Here is a 20,688-nt window from a genome sequence, read left to right on the forward strand (position 1 = left end):
CCAGTGCAACACAGAACAGAGGACTAATTTGTGAAAATCAATGCTTATCATGGTCATGCTACTTTTGCAGGACATCCATGACTATGATTTTAAATGTTCTACCTCTAAATTTCTACTGGAAATAATCATTTTCTACCACCACTAACCATCTACTTCTTCAGATCTCACTTAGAAAGAAAACTCTCCCATTAAACTTTAAGGAAATATTGATGTTTATAAAATAAATGGACAAAAATATTGGGACACATCATGTCTACAGCTGTAAGATGTCCTGTTCATGATGATTTCAGATGAAAACATTAATATTAATTATCAATATGGTATTTATCACAACATAAAACTATATTATTATTATTTGTTGTTATCATTTTGTTTCCCAGACACCTGAATTCAGCGTGTCCCAATACTTTTGTCCATATAGATTACAAACATCAATATTTCCTTAAAGGTTAATGGGAGATTTTTCTTCCTAAGTGAGATGTGAAGAAAGTAGATGATTAGTTGTGGTAGAAAATTATCATTTACAGTCAGAGCATGAAAAATATTTTAGAAATTTTGAGGTAAAACATTATAAAAAATAAATAAATAAATAAATAAATAAATAAAATCAATGTAGAGAGAAATGATGTAAAAACCATCTCTGAGGCATTTTAGAAGCAAATATATTAATTTAAACAAAACTGACCAATGCGATATTTTTCATTCGTTTCATTCACTCATTTATTTGTTTATTTCAAGCATTTATCACAGTATAAAACTATATTATGTCATTTGTCATTATTAATTTGTATCCCAGACCCCTGTTAGAAAAGAAACACCTGAATTCAACGTGTCCCAATATTTTTGTCCATATAATTTATAAACATCAATATTTCCTTAAAGTTTAATGGGAGATTTTTCTTCCTAAGTGAGATGTAAAGAAAGTAGATGGTTAGTTGTGGTAGAAAATTATGATTTAGTCAGAGCATGAAAAATATTTTAGAAATTTCAAGGTAGAACATTATAAAAAAAAAAAAAAAAAAAAAAAAATCAATTTTGAGAGAAATAACGTAAAAACCATCTCTGAGGCATTTTAGAAGCGAATATAACAATTTAAACCAAACTAACCAATGCAATGATATTTATCATTCATTTCATTCACTCATTTATTTGTTTATTTTGAGCATGTCATTTGTTTTTATTGTTTTGTATCTCAGATCCCTGTTAGAAAAGCAGCACCTGATTTCAACGTGTCCCGATACTTTTGTCCATATCTCGTTTGAGTCGGCAAACCTCAGTGGGAAGAACGGAGGAGAATCAGCCTTTGCACGTGAACGGCGCACATTAATGAAATAGTAAACAAACGACCACTGTCTCCATCACAACACAAAGGCAACAAAGGCCTCCAGTAAGGATTTCCAGTAAAGCGACTGAGGGACGGACGCTGAACGAGCTCCACATCCACTCCTGATGAGTCGATCCATTGTGAGGCGAACAACGCGTAAGTCGAGTTCCCAGTGAATCAGAGCAGTCAGCTGCCATCCACCACCTCAAGGCACAGGGCCAGTCTAGCACAGGACCGCAGACATGTGACCAGCCGTCTCACACAACCGCCGTTACTATACCGAAGCCTCGCCGCCCGCCGCTGGCCACACAAACACCGACAGACAGATTCTCTTCGGTTTTCATCTGCGATTCATCGGCTTGCAAATCAATAAGTAACACATTCGTCATCGGAGTCATTAAAAACAATGTGAGGCTGTGTTTTCTGACGCGCCGTTAATTTAAGTCATTTTTCTAAAAGATAAGACGAGCGTTGGACGGTGCTGTCAGGAGTAAACTTTATTTATTTTAGTAGGAGGTTACAGAGGGTTGGTAATGTTCGGAAAGATTTAGTAGTTTTTTTGGTGCGTTTTGTTAAGGACTTGGATTGTAGACATGATAACATTTTGGGAAAAATAGGTCAAAGTTAAATTTTTTTAATGAATTTTTACATGTTTTTTCTCCCATTTACTTATAATGGGCGAAATTTCAACTGTCTGTTGCAGCAAAACTATTGGTTGAATTCATATTAAATTTGGTTTATATGTTGCTAGAGAACCAGAATAGATGTCATTACATTTTGGCAACAGTAGGTCAAACTTAAAATTTTTCATGAATTTTTAAAATCTTTTTTTTTTTCCCATTTACTTTTAATTGACGAAATTTCAAAAGTGTGTAGCAGCAAAACTATTGGTTGAATTCTTACTAAATTTGGTTTATATATTGCTAGAGACCCAGAATAGATGTGATTACATTTTGGGAAAAATAAGTCAAAGTTTAAATGTTTTATGAATTTAACACTTTTTTTTCCCATTTACTTATAATGGGTGAAATTTCAAATATTTGTAGTAGCAAAACTAAAGGTTGAATTCATACCAAATTGGGTTTATAGATTGAAAGTGACCCAGAATAGACATGATAACATTTTGGGAAAAATAGGTCAAAGTTAAAATTTTTTATGAATTTTTACATCTTGTTTTTTCTCCCATTTACTTATAATGGGCCACACAAACACCGACAGACAGATTCTCTTCGGTTTTCATCTGCGATTCACTGGCTTGCAAATCAATAAGTAACACATTCGTCATCGGAGTCATTAAAAACAATGTGAGGCTGTGTTTTCTGACGCACCGTTAATTTAAGTCATTTTTCCAAAAGATAAGACGAGCGTTGGACGGTGCTGTCAGGAGTAAACTTTATTTATTTTAGTAGGAGGTTACAGAGGGTTGGTAATGTTCGGAAAGATTTAGTAGTTTTTTTGGTGCGTTTGTTAAGGACTTGGATTGTAGACATGATAACATTTTGGGAAAAATAGGTCAAAGTTAAATTTTTTTAATGAATTTTTACATGTTGTTTTTTCTCCCATTTACTTATAATGGGCGAAATTTCAACTGTCTGTTGCAGCAAAACTATTGGTTGAATTCATATTAAATTTGGTTTATATGTTGCTAGAGAACCAGAATAGATGTCATTACATTTTGGCAACAGTAGGTCAAACTTAAAATTTTTCATGAATTTTTAAAATCTTTTTTTTTTTCCCATTTACTTTTAATTGACGAAATTTCAAAAGTGTGTAGCAGCAAAACTATTGGTTGAATTCTTACTAAATTTGGTTTATATATTGCTAGAGACCCAGAATAGATGCGATTACATTTTGGGAAAAATAAGTCAAAATTTAAATGTTTTATGAATTTAACACTTTTTTTTCCCATTTACTTATAATGGGTGAAATTTCAAATATTTGTAGTAGCAAAACTAAAGGTTGAATTCATACCAAATTGGGTTTATAGATTGAAAGTGACCCAGAATAGACATGATAACATTTTGGGAAAAATAGGTCAAAGTTAAAATTTTTTATGAATTTTTACATCTTGTTTTTTCTCCCATTTACTTATAATGGGCCACACAAACACCGACAGACAGATTCTCTTCGGTTTTCATCTGCGATTCACTGGCTTGCAAATCAATAAGTAACACATTCGTCGCCGGAGTCATTAAAAACAATGTGAGGCTGTGTTTTCTGACGCACCGTTAATTTAAGTCATTTTTCCAAAAGATAAGACGAGCGTTGGACGGTGCTGTCAGGAGTAAACTTTATTTATTTTAGTAGGAGGTTACAGAGGGTTGGTAATGTTCGGAAAGATTTAGTAGTTTTTTTGGTGCGTTTGTTAAGGACTTGGATTGTAGGTTAACCCTTCTAAGACCAGGTTTTCTTTGCAATGAAAGTATCAGAAAATGTCTTTTTTGCCAATTCTTTTGCGACTTTGTTTTCAGGAAGAATTTAACTTTCAATATTTGGCCATTAATTACACTGGGATACAAAAAAATGTTTTGTGCAAGTTGTCTAGGTTTTTTCAACTGAATTAGGACCATTTTGCACCGTTAAATCCAAAAATGGCATCTGTTTTTCTCAATCAGGTCAAGTTTTTTTTGCTAATTTGATTTTGAAAAATGTGATCTTCTCACAAAATTGATTACATTTTTGTGACTTTATCAGTTGATTTTTTATATAGTTCCCAGTAAAAATAGGTTTTAAGAGAAAAAAAATCATTTTCTAACAGGATGTATTTATTATTTATTATGTATTCACCGCAGATGTAGCAGAATACGTCAGGCTTATTTTTGCAAGATCTTCTAGTCGAAGCCATTTCATTCACCTGTAATATTAAAAAAAACATTAATCATAAATTGGCAAAAGCAAAATCTTCAGAACTCGTTTATTACAAGAAATATGTCATACTTTTTCAGGACATGGTCAATGATGCAAAAAAAAAGCAGCAGTGAAGTTACGCAGATATCACAATTTGACCAAAAAGATGACTTAGGCAATTACGCTACGAGGCTAACGATATTTATTTTACAAGGAGAAGGAGAAGTAAACGGACTTTTATGGTTGCACTAGAGCCTGACCTCCTCCTTTTATAATATTTACATCTCTGCTACTATGGTTTAAGTTGCACAGCTGCAGGAAAAGGCCAACTTTTATGATGATCAGTAGTCAGGTTTCCACTGACCTTTAGCGAGGCAGGACAGGATGGATTGAAAATGTGTTTAGAGAAAGGAAACAGTGGATTTTTTTTTTCTTTTTCTCGCTCATCTTCATCATTTGACGGTGTCCATTTGGTTGCTATAACATGTTTAACTTGTGCTCGTGTGGTCATTAAACACAACAAAGATGCAATTTTCTTATTAAAGGGAAACCAGACTGTGTACTGCGTTGAGTTTTTAGGATCAGGCTTTTCGTGGAAGTAGTTAAACTCCAGTTAGAGATGAAAATTTGAGGAGTAAAGGAGTGACATTTTCAGGAAAGGCTTAGAGGGATTTAGATAATTGAGCTGGAACGTACTCGATTATCTTCGTATCTTCGAGCTTAAAACTGCAGAGAGAAAACATGAAGAACTGTGTCTGTTTCTTAGTAATTTATTTAGAACGTGTCGTCAAATCAATCACTGATAAAATAGAAATATAACACATAGAAAACAACAAATGAAGTCTCTAGATTTTTGAATCTCAACCAGGAAACCCAGGAAAGTGAATTATTTTTTTTTTTTTTTTACATTAAACAATTGTCTTGATTGGAAACAGCATAAAGCAACAGTTTTTCAGATACATTTTTTAAAAAATAATTGTTATTTATTTATTTTTAATGGAATGTCCTTTGCAATAAACAGCATTTTATAAGTAAAACTGTCCAACTTTTGTCATCTACAGAGGACAAAAATGTATTGCTGGGTCTCAGGAGGCTATAAGTCGCAGGTGTCAAACATGCGGCCCGGGGGCCAAATCCAGCCCACCAAAGGGTCCAGTCCGGCCCTTGAGATGAATTTGTGAAATGCAAAAATTACACTAAGATATTAACAATCCTTTTAGTTCATGTTCCCCATTCAGACCAATTCAATCTCAAGTGGGTCAGACCAGTAAAAAACTATCATAATAACATAGAAATAATGACAACTCTAAACTTTTCCTTTTGTAAATGTAAATATTTTCATGTATTTACACTAAAATAAAGTATAATTTCACAAAAAATGTAAATAACCTGAACAAATATGAGCAACCTGAAATGTCTTAAGAGAAGTTAAGTACAATTTTAACAATATTCTGCCTGTTATTAAATGTTTTGTGTATTTGTAGATCCACTGTGGTCTGTAAGTTATAATGTACATGTGTAAATGATAAACTGAGGCAGAATATTGTTAAAATTACACTTATTTTTTCAGTTTGTTCGTGTTATTCACATCTTTTGTGAAGATAGTTTGTAGATGTAAACCTTTTCATAATGTAAAATTAACTTTTTTTTGCTCTAAAACAGAGAAAAGTTTGGAGTTGACGTCACTTATAAATAATTATGTAATTATTTTACTGGTTCAACCCACTTCAGATCAATTTTAGCTGAATGTGGCCCCTGAACTAAAATGAGTTTGACACCCCTGTTGTAAGTCATTTATTAATCAATAACACTGGGTTACAAAAAAATGTTTTTTTGCAAGTTGTCTAGGTTTTTTCAACTGAATTAGGACCATTTTGCACCGCTAAATCCAAAAATGACATCTGTTTTTCTCAATCAGCTCAGGCTTTTTTTGCTAATTTGATTTTGAAAAATTTGATCTTCTCACAAAATTGATGACATTTTTGTGACTTTATCAGTTGATTTTTTTTATGTAGTTCTCACCCAAAATAGGTTTTAAGAGAAAAAAAATCATTTTCTAACAGGATTCCTGTTAGGTACAATGGTGTATTCACTGCAGATGTAGTAGAATACGTCAGGCTTATTTTTGCAAGATCTTCTAGTCGAAGCCATTTCATTCACCTGTAATATTAAAAAAAAACATTAATCATAAATTGGCAAAACTAAAATCTTCAGAACTCGTTTATTGCAAGAAATATGAAAGAATTTAGTATCATATGATGTGAAAATGCCCATAAATGTAAGCAAAAATGTTAAAAAGCCAATATGTAGCATAGTTCAGAAAGTTGACCTGATTGAGCAAAATTAATATGATTTTTGGATTCAGCACACCAAAATTATCCTAAATCAGCTCAAAAAACTTAAACAATAAATTTGTTGTTGACCAGTGTAATTATATGTAGATATATATACACACATTTATATACTGTACTGTGCAAAAGTCTTGGCTGTTTTTTCAAGGTTTAAATATTCATGCATTTTATTTCTCATTCTTCTTTACTTCAATACAATAAGAAAATACGTGAAATCTGTGCACAGACTTAAAACACACAAAAAACTGAACTAAATGTTTTGCGAAGGTTAAAGTCACTATTTAGTGTGACCTCTGACCCCATGACAAGAAGCAGCACAAACAGTTAGAAACCTTTGACATGTGTTGAAAAAAACCTGGTATAAAACATCAGAAAATTAATGCAATAAATGTCACATTATCTGAACAAAAGGGTTAAAGATATGTTAAGTGCAAACGGAGGTCACTAAATATGACCACCGTGGTTTATAGAAGCTGTTTTTTTTTTGTCCTGAAACTTTAGTTTTTATACTTCACATATATCACATTGGATCTAAATACACAGACTAAGAAATGTATACATGTGGACATTAAAACTTTAATAAAACAACAGACATAATGTTGGTTTTTAGGACTTTTGCACAGGACTGTACTTCCCTATCGGCTTAATTTTGGAGCTGAGGTCCTTGCCCTTTGTTTTGAGTCCATTCATTCCAATGGTAGAAGTGAATATGAGTACAGATTATGACTATTTCTTTCACCACAGGATAAATATTGAGATCATTTTTGACAAAGTGCTCAAACTCTGAACATTTTCACATTAAAATCTCACAGCAGTGTAAACCTGTGTTGTCCAATTTGCAGCCGCTTTCTAGCATTATAATAGCAAATACATGATATGATTGTAATATTCTTTTATTTATCCTTCTTTCATCTATTTTTGTTCATCCACATAACGTTTCCAATCCTTTCAATTATGTCGACATAGGAGACAAGAAGAACTAAATACTTTCACTTTAGTTTACTGAAGCTGTTTTTACACTGAAACTGTTTTTCCTGCTGTTCATACTTCCCATATATCAGATTGGATCTAAATACAGATGCTGATAAATGCATGTGTGGACATTAGAATTTTAATAAACCAACAAACATAATGTTGGTTTAGGACTTTTACACAGGACGGTATATACACACATACATATGTACATGCATGTATATACCTGTATGCATACATACAGGGTGGGGAAGCAAAATTTACAATGAACATTTAGTTGTTTTTTCTCAGCAGGCACTACGTCAATTGTTTTGAAACCAAACATATATTGATGTCATAATCATACCTAACACTATTGTCCATACCTTTTCAGAAACTTTTGCCCATATGAGTAATCAGGAAAACAAACGTCAAAGAGTGTGTGATTTGCTGAACGCACTCGTCACACCAAAGGAGATTTCAAAAATAGTTGGAGTGTCCATAAAGACTGTTTATAATGGAAAGAAGAGAATGACTATGAGCAAAACTATTAGGAGAAAGTCTGGAAGATACTATTAAAGAAGAATGGGAGAAGTTGTCACCCGAATATTTGAGGAACACTTGCGTCAGTTTCAGGAAGCGTGTGAAGGCAGTTATTGAGAAAGAAGGAGGACACATAGAATAAAAACATTTTCTATTATGTACATTTTCTTGTGGCAAATAAATTCTCATGACTTTCAATAAACTAATTGGTCATACACTGTCTTTCAATCCCTGCCTCAAAATATTGTAAATTTTGCTTCCCCACCCTGTACATACACACAAACCTGCATACATGTGCATATATACATACAAACAGATTGAAAAACATCACGGTGATGGGGTTTTATAAGAAGTTACACACTGCACATTATTTCCCCAAAACTAGGTTGTCAAATTATTATTAAATTATGTCAATTTTTAGCTTTTATCCCAGTCAGTAAAATCATAATCTTAAATTTACAAATTATGAATGTCTTATACAAACAAGACACATTAATTATGAAGTGTTTCCATTTTTTCCCATTTCCATTTCTAGTCCAAAAAAAAGTCATGATAGTGGCATCTGGTCTATTCATGTCATTCAAAAACTATTGCTTTTCAGATGTTTTTTTGCTCAAATACTTTGCAAATTTGCAAATAGAAAGTGACTTTCATGAAAGCGCATTAATCTTGTAGTAGCTGAAATGCCACGCCACTTAAAACAATATTAACACACAGCCAGTAAAACATGCAATAATAAAGTGGGTTATTAAAATAAATGTTAGCACTGCAGCTCTGGCAGCTTCATGTGTATTTGCTGTAAATAGTGCTGAGCAACAGCAAGGTTACTGATCTAGTTGCATCTGCATTATGCTAATGTAATGAGAGCAAGAAGCCAATGGGGGCTGGTTGCATCGCGTCGCCGTGGGACACAAACAGAAGAGTCATCATGCAAATGAAAAGGATGGCTGATGGTTCAAAAAACAAAAGTTAAACAAGCGATAAGCAGCCAAATCGGACCACACCTCTAGTGGCAGACCAGATTCAGATGCTGACTTCTGCTTTGATATTTTATTTTATTTTTTTTTTCTGTAACCAAATGTTCTTATCGCGGCCCCCGAGCAAACATGCAAACAATCTGGCCTGTGTGTTTCCAGTCACATGGGTCAGGAGTGCTGGAGAGTCAGCGAGTCTGTCCTGGTATTTCCTGAGGCTTCGAAAACATACGTACGCTCTCTCTTTTCCGCCTCTTCTCCTTTCAGTTTCTGCCTCGCACACACTGGAGGTCTCATTTCAACAGCCTGTAACGATGATTTAATAATCGTCCTTATTTGTGTAGCACTTGTCAAGCTTCTTTATGAGACAGGAGCAAATTAAATAAAACCACTGGCGCAAGAAGTACACTGATCCTGAAAGGCAATCAAGAAATACTCTGTTACAGGGGTGATAAACATACGGCCCGTGGGCCAAAACTGGCCCACGAAAGAGTCCAATCTGGCTCGTGGGATTAAAAAATGACACTGAAGATATTAACAATCAAGGATGTTAACTCTTTAAAACAGGGGTGTCCAACATGCGGCCCGGGGGCCAAATCCGGCCCGCCAAAGGGTTCAGTCCGGCCCCGGGGATGAATTTGTGAAATACAAAAATTATACTGAAGATATTAACAATCAAGGATGTTTAAATCATTTTAGGTCAGTTCAGTCTAAAAATGATCAGAACAGTAAAATACTATCATAATAACCTATAAATAATGGAAACTGTAAATTTTTCTCTGTTTTAGTGTAAAAAAAAGTTACATTACACAAGAATATTTACATTTACAGACTAGCCTTTTACAAAAAATGTGAATATCTAAAATGTCTTAAGAGAAGTGTGTGGAATTTTAATAATATTCTCCCTGTTATTTAATGTTTTCTGTATTTGTAGATCCACTGTGAGCTCTAAGTTGTGATTCACATGTATAAATGATAAACTAAGGCGTAATATTGTTAACATTGCACTTATTTTACTAGAGAATTTTCAGGTTGTTCATATTTGTTCATGTTATGTTCAAGTACAATTCGTAGATGTAAACATTTTCATTACGGAATTTTACTTTTTTCACTCAAAAGCTCTTATCGTATTATTTATATTATTGTACTAGTCCGGCACACTTTATATCATATTAGTCTGTATGTGGCCCCTGAACTAAAATGAGTTTGACAGCCCTGCTTTAAAACCTGACGTGTCATCGCTGACACACCCTGTGCATATGCAGTTTGGATGGCTGTTCCCTGTTGGCTTATAATGGAAAAGTGTTGTAACTTAAAAACAGTTGAATATGTCGATATAATTCAATTAAAATTCAGTTTAAAAAGCTGTGAAAACTCTGCTCCTGAGTGATTGTAATTTTCCACATGGGATATATTTCTAAGCTTGGTATATCATGGAATTTTATTTGTTGAAAATGTACTTTTGTGCAGCTTGCAAATATTTTTTCATATTTTTAATTGCAGGTGGAAATAATCTTTGAAATCTGGATTGTGGAATCTGGTTGCCACTTGCGGGTTTTTGGTAAGCATCCATCACAATTTCTAACCAACATGTATTATGTGTATGTTTTTTACTATGTGAAAAGTAAGTAAACAAATAAATAAATAATTAATATTGGCAACAGATAGGAAGTCACATATGGCCTGTCATTTGGTGCAATGACCTTTGACCTTGAGTGACCTTCTTTAAATATGGACCCTTGCTTCTATTTTTTCTACATACTTTCTAGTTTGTTTTTTGAGCTACTTATGGGTAAAGAACCAAATATGATAACTTCATTAACCTTGATTTTCTTCTTTTTTTTTTTTTTTTTTATTAAACCTGCCACCACCCCTCTTCGGAGGACAACTTTTTTTTTTTTTTTTTATTACCGCTTGTATTTAAGTAACAATCTCAAACTTTATATTCACATGTTCCTCGATTTTTTTAAAAAATTTTTTACATTTTTTTTTTTTACATCCACACCATCAAAAAGTGTAGAAAAATTTCGCAAAAGTAATAAATTCTTGTTAGGTCCTCCAATAGCACACTATAGTTGAAATGTAGAATCTCAGAGTATTTCTATGAGTGTCCTATAAAAGGTTAAGTCAGTGTTTTTCAACCTTGGGGTTGGGACCCCACATGGGGTTGCCTGGATTTCAAATGGGGTCGCCTGAAATTTCTAGTAATTGATAAAAAAAAAAAAAAAAAAAAAAAAACAAGAAAAAAAAACTTATTAATAAAAAATATATGGTGAGTTGACAGAGACAATCCCAATCCATAACAGACATGACAAACTGTGAGTCTGAAACTGAAGCACTGTGGTTCTGTTTATCTTTCAAATGTTCATTGTGGTCAGTTTCAGATGCTGCAGCTCTTTCATAATTCGTAGTTTGAGTTCTTGTTTGTTCAGTATTAATTGTCAGCCTTGTAAATCCAAGCTGGACTGACTGTACATATCCTGACCAAGGAAAATAAAGGTCTCACTTTGTGCAGTAATCTACAGTACACCTGGCTTTACTGCCTCCGTCCACAATAATATAGATCAGGGGTCTCAAACTCATTTTCTTTCAAGGGCCACATTCAGCCCGATTTGATCTCCAGTGGGCCGAACCAGTAAAATAATAGCATAATAACCTATAAATAATGACAACTCCAAATTTTTGTCTTTGTTATAACCTCCTACGACCCACTGTCTACACTTGTGGACAAGAGTTTCACAACTTTATACAAAATAAATAAAAGAAAAGAAAACTGTCCACCACAAAGGACATTCCATACAAATTTTAAAAGCTGCATCTGAAAAAACTGTTGCATCATGATGTTTCCAATATAGGCACTTATTTAATAAAAAAACAAAAAAAGCTTGTACTTTGCTGACATGTCCTGGATCTTAGATGGTTAATGCAAAAAAAATAAAACAAAACATTAAATTGTGAAAATACTTACTTTTATAAACTATCCAAACTAAAACGATGTGAATGACCTAAAAAACCCTGAAATTTTTTGAGAAAAATAAGTGTAATTTTAACAATATTATGCCTCAATTTATCATTTCTACATGAGCATTATGGATCGGATCTACAAAGACACTAAACACTGAGGAACAGGCAGAAAATGGTTAAAATTGTGCGTAATTTTCTTTAGACATTTCAGGTTGTTCATATTTGTTCAGATTATTCACATTTTATTGTTACAGGATAGTTTGTAAATGTAAATATTTTCAGAATTTAATGTGATTTTTTGCTTTAAAACAAAGAAAAATTTGAAGTTGTCGTTATTTAAAGGCATAATGCTTTTTTTTTTTCTTTCACATCAAATTGAAAAGAAAATATGGAGTCATTATTTTTAGTAGTTTTTTCGCTATTATTTGACTGTAGTTCATATTGGTCTGTATGTGGAACCTAAACTAACCCCTTTAGCCCTATCAGCCCGCCCGTGGGCCGAAAAAATTATATTAATATTCATCTACTATAAAAATATAATAAATCAGGACAATGAATGTTTTTTTTTTTCAACTTTTGCTCAAAGTTTAGACCCTAATGTTAATAAAAGTACATCAAAAGTGTATTTTAGTGCAAACTTTAATGTTCAAACATGATTTTCAATCTTTGTGGGGTGAAATATACGCTATTAAAAATCTCCGACACGAACAATTAATTTATGCGTATCATCGTCAATCCAGCTGAGAAAAAAACCAGGCAAGAATAAAAAAATTATAATTTCTCTTTTAGTTTGTTACAGTTTACTCAGGCATAGTAATAGATATAATATTTTAGACAATGGGAATAGATTCTGTGAGGTCTCTAAATGTCCATAGACACCAAGAACATCCATATGAACCTTATTATTGTGAAGTAATTCTTCATTTACTTTGGTCTTTTTAGGCGTTTTTCCCCTGAAAATATGGTCAGGGTTAAACTGGCTAAAATGAGTTCCACAGCTCTGACTGTGGAATTTTTGCACTTTCATCCCATGGGCCGCATTGGACCCTTTGGTGGGCCAGATTTGGTCCCCGGGCCGTATGTTTGACACCCCTGATATTGATTATACAGACTAAATGTCCTCTAAAATTAACATTATTTACAACATAGTATAGTAAGGATGCAGGGTGGGGAAGCAAAATTTACAATATTTTGAGGCAGGGATTGAAAGACAGTGTATGACCAATTAGTTTATTGAAAGTCATGAGAATTTATTTGCCACAAGAAAATGTACATAATAGAAAATGTTTTTATTCTTTGTGTCCTCCTTCTTTCTCAATGACTGCCTTCACACGCTTCCTGAAACTTGCACAAGTGTTCCTCAAATATTCGGGTGACAACTTCTCCCATTCTTCTTTAATAGTATCTTTCAGACTTTCTCGTAATAGTTTTGCTCATAGTCATTCTCTTCTTTCCATTATAAACAGTCTTTATGGACACTCCAACTATTTTTGAAATCTCCTTTGGTGTGACGAGTGCATTCAGCAAATCACACACTCTTTGACGTTTGCTTTCCTGATTACTCATATGGGCAAAAGTTTCTGAAAAGGTATGGATAATAGTGTTAGGTATGATTATGACATCAATATATGTTTGGTTTCAAAACAATTGACGTAGTGCCTGCTGAGAAAAAACAACTAAATGTTCATTGTAAATTTTGCTTCCCCACCCTGTACATGATCAAAAACAAATGAATTTTAGTAAAAAAAAAAAAAAAAAAAAAAGTCTCCATTTTGAAAGTCTGGGGTCGCCAGAAATTTGCGATGTTAAAATGGGGTGACGGGCCTTAAAAGGTTGGGAACCACTGGGTTAAGTTAAAGTATAATTTTCCTCCCTGTGCAAAATCAAGGAATTACGGTGGTGTTTGTTCTAACCAAATGCAGATTGAAGCTCTGAACTGCAAATCCACTACCATAGATGGACTTGTGTTCCACTTCTCGTGCATTTCGCTCAGTAAAAAGCATATTTTTACAATTACACCACCCTCCGTACGGACATTAATGGATGTGGTTTGTGTGCGAGTATGCTTATGATGCTGGACTTTGCATTAAATAATCACTCAGTTTTTTTTTAACAGTTGAAATGTGCGCGCGCTGGTTCATCTAATTGATTTGGAGTGTTAAAGTGCAGGGTTCAACGAATACTCCAAGAAAACCTGTGAGAGGCTGATGCTAAAGAGTGATTTAACGTGTCTCAGACTGCTGGTTTCAAGTGGTTTTCCTTTCCTTTTTTTTTTTTTTAAACAGTACACGGGGTAAACACAAACGTTTGGATCAAGTTAGAACCGAAATCAGGAGCTGTCAGCGCTCATTTCCAAACTCCACATGCATTAAGTGCTCTAAGTAATCTCCTTTTTTTTACCCATTTAGTGGCCATTTAACACAATTTCATGCTTTTGATACAGAATCTAAAAACTCAATAGCTGAACATGTATGCTGGGATTATAATTTGGAGTCTCTGTGGGGGATGTAGGTCAGCTGAAAGACTCCATTTCCTCAAATATTGTAATCCCCATTTGTTCTGCTTTTTCACCAGAAACACAGCTTTGAGGTCTTTGTCAGGATACAACGCCCAGGGCAGGACAGTAGCTCTTAATTCTGTTGTCTTGTTTCCACATGATTTCTCCACTTGTCATGTCCAAACTCTATTAACCCATAAAGACCCCGAGCTACTTTTGATTTGATTTTTTTTTCTCTATATTTAATATTTCTTTAGTGATTTGTCACCATTTGTTAAAAATAACCACCCATATTTTGCATTTTTCCAGTGAATATCAATCATTTTTCAATATATTTCTAAAAACTCAGATTAAAGTTGAGTGTTATGATATCAAAAAACAAAGAAAATTGAAGAAAATGTAACTTTTTCAGTAAGATATGTCGTTAACTGAACAAAAAACAAAGTGTCTCAATCCATTGTCATTGATCCAACTCCATGGGTTTCGCTGGTGTATCAATGTTGTAGAAGATGACAGTGTTTCCATGGTAACTACAGAACCTCTCAACGTCCAAATGGGTCATATCTGATGACCATGAAAAGATGAAAAACTGTATTTTACAGCAATTATTTACATGCGTTGACAAGATTAGTGGTTCAACAGGTATTAAATAGTTACATCAGTAGATGGTTTTGGTCGCCTGTATATTTATATCTGAAAAAAACTGTTGCATTAACCCATAAAGACCCACTGCTACTTCTGTGGCAGTTCCCAAGTAAATTTTTTAAAATCTATTTAACCTTTTTTTTGTGATTTATCACCATTTACTATCATATTATCCTCTGTATTTTGCATTTTTTCAGTCAAAATAAGGAATTTTCCATTATTTAATGTGTTGATCATGTAGATGTTCATTAAAGCTCAGATTAAAGTTGAGGGTTATTACATAAAAAACAGAGAAAACTGAAGAAAATGTGACTTTTTCAGTAAAATGTATCATTAACTGAACATAAAACAAGTGCTGTAGTATGTAGAAAAGTTGTAGCGTGACTGTTATGAGAAGTGTCAAAATATAATTGACTCGTTATGAATCTGTGGTGGAAACTTTAACCCATAAAGACCCACTGCTACATCTGTGGTAGTCCCCAAGAGAATTTTTCTCTCTATTTAACCCTTTTTAAGTGATTTATCACCATTTACTATCATATTACCCTCTGTATTTTGCATTTTTTTCAGTCAAAATCAGGTATTTTTGATTATTTAATTTGTTAATCATGTAGATGTTCATTAAAGCTCAGATTAAAGTTGAGGGTTATTACATAAAAAACTGAGAAAACTGAAGAAAATGTGACTTTTTCAGTAAAATATATCATTAACTGAACATAAAACAAGTGCTGTAGTATGTAGAAAAGTTGCAGCATGGCTTATTATGAGAAGTGTCAAAATATAATTGACTCGTTATGAATCTGTGGTGGAAACTTTAACCCATAAAGACCCACTGCTACTTCTGTGGTAGTCCCCAAGAGAATTTTTCTCTCTATTTAACCTTTTTTAAGTGATTTATCACCATTTAGTATTATATCACCCTTTGTATTTTGCTTTTTTTTTTCAGTCAAAATCAGGTATTTTCCATTATTTATTTTCTTGATCATGTAGATGTTCATTAATGCTCAGATTAAAGTTGAGGGTTATTTTACCAGAAACTGAGAAAATGGATTAAAAAAGTGACTTTTTCAGTAAAATATATCATTAACTGAACATAAAACAAGTGCTGTAGTATGTAGAAAAGTTGTGGTGTGACTGTTGTTATGAGAAGTGTCAAAATATAATTGACTCGTTATGAATCTGTGGTGGAAACTTTAACCCATAAAGACCCACTGCTACTTCTGTGGTAGTCCCCAAGAGAATTTTTCTCTCTTTTTAACCCTTTTTAAGTGATTTATCACCATTTACTATCATATCCTTCTCTGTATTTTGCATTTTTTTCAGTCAAAATCAGGAATTTTTCATTATTTAATTTGTTAATCATGTAGATGTTCATTAAAGATCAGATTAAAGTTGAGGGTTATTTTATCAGAAACAGAGAAAATTGATTAAAAAGTGACTTTTTAAGTCCAAAATCTCATTAACTGAACATAAACCAAGTGTCTCCATTCACTGTCATTGATCCAGCTCCATGGGTTTTGCTGGTGAATCAATGTTGTAGAAGATGACGGTGTTTTCACAGTAACTACGGAGCCTCTGAACGTCCAAATGGGTCATATCTGATGACCATGAAAAGATGAAAAACTATATTTTACACCAGTTATTTCCGTATATTAATAGGATTAGTGGATTAACAGGTATTAAACAGTTTAGATCAGTAGATGGTTTTGGTCTCTGGTTGATATTTGGGTCTTTATGGGTTAAATCACCAGCTTTACTTCCCTTTTATGTCAATGTGGACCTGACTCCACCTTGGTGTGTTGCATATTTTTAGTTCAGTCGCTCTCTCCTTGGGCTGTCCACTCTGCACAAACTAAAGCAGGTCATGTTTGTGGTTGAACTGGGGAACAGGGTCAGCAGGATATATCTATTTAACCTTAGCGGAACCTCCACAAACTGAAAAAGGAAGTCATTCATTTAGCCTGTAGTGATAAAACATGGGGAAATACTTAACACTGTCTGCCCTCTCATTGATACAACTGGTTTAACCCTTTAGAGGGCACTCATTGAAATACCCTGAAATTCTAAATTTCATCCTTAGCATGTTATTAGACATCGTCAACTACCTCCTCATCGGTTGCTGTGACAACAGTCTCCATCCTCTTGCCATAAAACATCCAAGCAGCACTTGCTAAAAAGTAAACACATGTAATAAAACAACTGTTATAAGGTCATAAATGGACAAAAATCACTCATATTCACTATTTACAGCTTCAATTTTTTTTGAAAATCTCACTGTATATATATATATACTTTTTTTTGCGACTTATGGGCAAGGAACCAAATATGGTAACTTCATTGAACTTGATTTTCTACATGACAATAAAAAATGTAGAAAATTTCAGAATATTCTATGAGTGCACTATAAAGGGTTAATTGTTCAGGTTTGAAATACCCCGAAATTCTGAATTTCAACCTCAGTGTGTTATTGGACATTGTCATCTACCTCCTTGTCGGTTGCCATGACAATAGTCTCCGTCCTCTTGCCATAAAACATCTGAATAGCACTTGCTAAAAAGTAAACACATGTAATAAAACAACTGTTAAAAGGTCATAAACAGAAAAAAATCACTCATATTCACTATTTACAGATTCAAAATGTCTATAAAATCTCTCTGAAACACTGTATACATACTTTTTTTGCCACGTATGAGCAAGGAACCAAATATGGTAACTTCACTGAACTTGATTTTTTTATATGACAAAAAAAATGTAGAAAGTTATTTAAAAAATTAGAGTATTTCTATGAGTGCTCTATAAAAGGTTAATTGTTCAGGTTTGACATTAACTCTTTATGCGGCACAAATACCCTAAAAGTAAACACATGTAATAAAACAACTGTTAAAAGGTCATAAATGGACAAAAATCCCTTATATTCACTATTTACAGCTTTAAAATTTTTAGAAAATCTCTCTGAATCACTGTGTGTGTGTGTATATATATATATATATATATATATATATATATATACATATTTATATATATATATTAGTGGTGGGCAGCGATTAAAATTTTTAATCGCGATTAATCGCATGGCTTTCTGCGATTAAGCGCGATTAATCGCATAGTTGTTGGGGGGGGGGGGGGGGGGGGGGAACGCATCAACTGCATGTATTGCCTTTCAGTGATATTCCAGACTGGAAGTACTCCGGTGATAAAAATAATTGCACGTCAGTGCTTCCAAACAACTGTGTCCTTCTCAACCCCACCATCTGAAGACATTTAAAAGGAAAATGTCCATGTAAAAAACCACTACTTTTACACATGTTTATGTCCCCACCAGTGTATTTACAGTTGTGAGTGATTGACAGGAGTCTTAAGCCCACTAATCAGTACTAATACTAATAAGCCCATTAATATGTGATGTTCAGTTGTTCAAAGCAAGCAAAAGGGGCCCTGAAGTGGTCAGAATAAGTTGCACTAATGTATGTTTTGTCCTTTCCGTGTTACCGTAGTTAGTTCGGACATAGAACTAACAGACATGTTTCTTTCACTCTTGTTTGTATGGCCCCAAAAACGTTTGCCTGTGAGTATTTTATGTTCAGTTGTTGTAAGAATGAATAGTATCAAATATCTCTGATGTGAGCCTTTGTTGCTGAATAAAAAGACGTTGTAAATCTTTAATTAACCTGGAAATGCTAATCGTTAGCGTGTCTATGGATTTTCCCATTCAAGTTAGCATCGAGATAAAATGACTGCTAATACAACATTCACATCGTAAATGAGTAAAGGTTAGTTCAAAGGCTGACATATTAGACCTAAACACAACCAATGAATTTACATAAACTTAGCATGAGCCTGCATAAAGAATTAGCAACCCATCTGCAACTGCTAGCATAAACGAATTAGCTTAAACATCAGCATTACTTGTAAAGTTCGCCGGTTTTCTCCTCTCAACCAGCACATACACAGAGCACCTTGTGTGGACCGGCAAAATAAAAGCATGAGTTTCAAAATAAGAGTCCGTATGTATAAGTCAACTAAGACTTGCTTGAAAGGCAGACCAATAATAAAACGGCGTTAACGTGAGATAAAAAAATTGTCGGCGTTATTTAATGAATGCGTTAACGCGGTAATAACGCGTTAACTTGCCCACCCCTAACATATATATATATATATATATATATATATATATATATATATATATATATATATATATATATATGAGTAAAGTATATATATATATATATATATATATATATATATATATATACACGTTTTTTGCCACTTATGGGCAAGGAACCAAATATGGTAACTTCATAGAACTTGATTTTCTATTTGACAATAAAAAATGTAGAACATTTCAGAATATTTCTATGGGTGCACTATAAAAGGTTAATTATTGAAGTTTGATGTTAACCCTTTATGCGGCACAAATACTCTGAAAGTAAACACATGTAATAAAACAACGGTTAAAAGGTCATAAATGGACAAAAATCCCTCATATTCACTATTTACAGCTTCAAATTTTTTTTTGAAAATCTCACTGAATCACTGCATATATACTTTTTTTTTTACACTTATGGGCAAGGAACCAAATACGGTAACTTCATTGAACTTAATTCTCTACAGGACAATAAAATTTTTTTATTTTTTTATTTTTTTAAAGTTTGTGAATATTTCTATAAATGCACTATAAAGGTTTAATTGTTTGGGTTTGACATTAACTCTTTATGGGGCACAAATATCCCAAAACAGACAAAAATCACTCATATTCTCTATTTACAGCTAAGGAACCAAATATGGCAACTTCACTGAACTTGAGAGTCTATATGACAATAAAAAAATGTAGAACATTTCAGAGTATTTCTATGAGTGCACTATAAAGGGTTAATTGTTCAGGTTTGACATTAACTCGTTATGGGGCACAAATACCCCGAAATTAAACACATGCGGTGAAACGACTGTTAAAAGGTCATAAACGGACAAAAATCACTCATATTCACAGCTTCAAACTTTTTATAAAATCTCTCTGCATCACTTTTGCCACCTATAGGTAAGGAACCAGATATGGTAACTTCATTAAACTCATTTTTCTACTTTTTTTTTTTTGGAAAGTTTCAGAATCAACGACTGTTAAAAGGTCCTAAACGGACAAAAATCACTCATGTTCACTATTTACAGCTTCAAACAGTCTATAAAATCTTTCCGAATCACTATATAACGTTTAAAAAACCCTACATGCATTTTGACCTCACTGAGGCACAGGATTGGTCCCATATTTACTGTTAGCTGAAATGACCAAATATAATCACTTGCCCGTTAAAGGGTTAACCATCATTTTCCACGCGTTGTGTGTATTAACGCTTGCACTCAGCCAAACTAATTCCATACCCGTTCCTCTGGGCTTGAGGAATAGTTTTGTGAAACCATGCATGAACATGAAAAATTGATTTGTTTATATATCATTTCAGTATAATAGGCTTCCTCCCTGATTTAGTGACAAAACTTGATGCTCCTTGTAGGGAAAAGGGGAAAGAATTACATCCCGTGTCTCTTGGTTCTGTGGTGTCTAAACCTGATAACAAGGATGGGGCGAAAGACCAGACCGTC

General features: G+C 33.5%; 1 protein-coding gene and 1 long non-coding RNA gene across 3 annotated transcripts in view; one reads left to right on the plus strand and one right to left on the minus strand.

Moving 5' to 3' along the window:
* LOC115439501 (zinc finger MIZ domain-containing protein 1-like) overlaps positions 1–20,688 on the plus strand; it is a 380,932-nt gene that overhangs the window by 129,433 nt on the left and 230,811 nt on the right. The window contains exon 3 of one of the 2 annotated variants that reach the window (XM_030163314.1): positions 10,494–10,551. The exons of the other annotated variant lie outside the window; for it this stretch is intronic. The gene's annotated coding sequence lies outside the window, so the exon portion shown is untranslated. The remainder of the gene's footprint in view (positions 1–10,493; positions 10,552–20,688) is intronic. 2 annotated transcript variants of the gene reach the window in all.
* Positions 7,911–17,330, minus strand: LOC115439504 (uncharacterized). Its single transcript, XR_003938261.1, has 3 exons — positions 17,199–17,330; positions 9,398–9,404; positions 7,911–7,923 (listed from the first exon to the last, which is right to left on the minus strand). It is a non-coding gene; the product is annotated as an uncharacterized LOC115439504 (long non-coding RNA).

The sequence above is a fragment of the Sphaeramia orbicularis genome, chromosome 19 (assembly GCF_902148855.1).
Source record: "Sphaeramia orbicularis chromosome 19, fSphaOr1.1, whole genome shotgun sequence".
Taxonomy (NCBI): Eukaryota; Metazoa; Chordata; class Actinopteri; order Kurtiformes; family Apogonidae; genus Sphaeramia; species Sphaeramia orbicularis.